Here is a 2444-nt window from a genome sequence, read left to right as displayed (position 1 = left end):
TTTGTCTTCCTTTTTAAGGAACATTGTTCGCGTTGCAAGCCAAGCCGGTGCCAGACCTGCGAGCCATTCAGGAACCGGACGTGGCCCTGCTACCGGCAAGTGTCCTCCGCCCACACCCGGCGCTTCAGCTGCTTCCAAATCCTTCGGCGGGCATCCTTCGTGCAGGCCCCAGCCCGCAGGCGTGGGGCTCGGCTGCCCCCAAGCTTAGCTCACCCCCAGCCGTATCGCTGCAGGAGTCTCCCGTTTCCATAAAGCCGATCTTCCCATGGGAAACGAGTGTGGGGGATTAGCTGCGTGACCTCGGCAGGCACTGCCCCGTGCCAGGAAAGCAGTTCCCCCCAGCAGCCTTGGTGGTCATGGTGTTTCCTCTGCCAAGTAAGTAGCTCTATATACATGTACAGAGCTCCGACTCATTTCTCAGTGCAGCCCCAGCCGCGCCAGGTAAGGAAGTGCTGTGCAAGCATCTCCCCCCCCCCCCCCCCAGCAGTCTGGGACGTGCACACACCCGCACACATGCACGTGTACAGCTACTCCTTGCTTAACCTTGTACTTAAGTTCTTGAAAAATGTGAGTTTAAGCAAACCCAATTACATCGCAATTAGTTGCCTGCTAACGGTGGCGGCCAAACAATGTTGTAACATGAACATTGCACGACTTTAAAGGAGTACGGTCTCCAATGAGACTGGCGACGTAATAACGAAACCTCATTTAGCATAGGGTTAATGTTGAGTACCTGCACGCACAGACACATGTGCGCACACACCCACGCACAGTGCCGTAACAGCAAAGTTTGGCACCTGGGGCAAAGCCTGCAGCAACAGCCCGTCCTCACCCTGCACACAGATCCGGGGGGGGGCACACAGACATGCGCACACATACCTCCCCAGGCGTCTGGGGCACAGACACAGAAGCACACACTTGCTCACATGAACACACCTGCATGCACACAAGCACATGCACATGCATACACATGTAGATATGCTCCCACACACAAATATGCACATGCAAACATGCATGCACACACGCATACTCGCATATGCACGTTCACACACACATACAGATATGAATGCACATGCACTCAGACACACACACCATGTGAACACACATGAGGATACACATGTGCACATACAAATGCACCCACACACACAACCCTTGTGTCTGGGTCACAGACGTGTACACAAGTGCACACATGGAAACACACGTGCATACGCACACATGCACTCATCTATACATAAGCACACAAGCATGCAGGCACACATGCATGTGGGCATGTGCATGCATATACTACTCATGCACACACGGAGCCCGGGGGGGGCATAGGTCACACCGGAAGGAAGCCCCAGGCACAAGCAGCCTGCACGCTGCTGCCACTGCCTGCCAGGGCTATGCACCATGGGGGGAGTGCTGGGGAGTCCCTACTAGACCTCAGTCCTCGGGAAGCTCTTGGAGAGGATCATCCAGGAGCACATCTGTGGGGGGCCTGCAGGGGAGATCATGCTCAGGGGCAATCAGCATGGGTTCAGCAAAGGCAGGTCCTGCCTGACCAACCTGATTGCCTTTTATGACCAAGTAACTAAATCCCTGGATGATGGTGTCACCGTGGACACAGTCTTTCTAGACTTTAAGAAGGCCTTTGACACGGTCTCTCACCTCATCCTCATCAATAAATTAAGTGACTGTGGCATTGATGCCTGCACAGTTGAATGGGTAAAAACTTGGCTGATGGGGCGCACCCAGAGAGTGGTGGTGGATGGGTCGTACTCAACCTGGCGAGATGTGAGCAGTGGGGACCCCCAGGGCTCGGTCCTTGGGCCCGCACTGTTTAACATCTTCATCCGTGACTTGGACGAGGGGGTGGAAAGCACGCTGTCCGAGTCTGCTGATGACACTAAGATGTGGGGTGAGGTGGACACACTGGAAGGGAGAGAGAGGCTGCAACTAGATTTAGACAGACTACAAAAGTGGGCAGACGAGAATAGGATGGGGTCCGACGTAGACAAATGCAGGGTGCTGCACCTTGGGAGAAGGAATCCACAGCATACATACAGGCTGGGGAGTTCCCTTCTTGAAAGCACAGAGGACGAATGGGATCTCGGAGTCATTATTGACTCCAAGATGGACATGAGCCGCCCATGCCAGACCGCAGCCAGCAAGGCCAGCCATACCTTGTCATGCATCCAAAGGTGCGTCTCAAGCCGGTCCAGAGAGGTGATCCTCCCCCTCTATGCGCCTTTGCTCAGGCCGCAGGTGGAGTACTGCGTCCAGCACTGGGCGCCGCACTTCAGGAGGGATGTGGCCAGCCTGGAGAGGGGTCAGAGGAGGCCACCCGCTTGGTGAGAGGGCAGCAGGGCAGGCCCTGCGAGGAGAGATGGAGGGACCTGAACCTGTTCAGCCTCAGCAAGAGGAGGCTGAGTGGGGACCAGGTGGCTGCCTACAAGCTCATT

At 55.6% G+C, this 2444-nt stretch overlaps 1 protein-coding gene across 2 annotated transcripts in view; it reads left to right on the top strand.

Annotated features, from left to right (window-relative positions):
• The first annotated feature begins 6 nt into the window (after window positions 1–6).
• The window catches only part of LOC102379493 (H-2 class I histocompatibility antigen, Q9 alpha chain-like), a 15357-nt gene continuing 12919 nt past the window's right edge, over window positions 7–2444 (top strand). For both annotated transcript variants that reach the window (XM_025194135.1, XM_025194136.1), the window contains exon 1: window positions 7–375. The gene's annotated coding sequence lies outside the window, so the exon portion shown is untranslated. The remainder of the gene's footprint in view (window positions 376–2444) is intronic.

This window comes from Alligator sinensis, unplaced genomic scaffold, assembly GCF_000455745.1.
Source record: "Alligator sinensis unplaced genomic scaffold, ASM45574v1 scaffold1531_1, whole genome shotgun sequence".
Classification (NCBI taxonomy): domain Eukaryota; kingdom Metazoa; phylum Chordata; order Crocodylia; family Alligatoridae; genus Alligator; species Alligator sinensis.
This window is presented reverse-complemented; position numbering and strand designations above follow the sequence as displayed.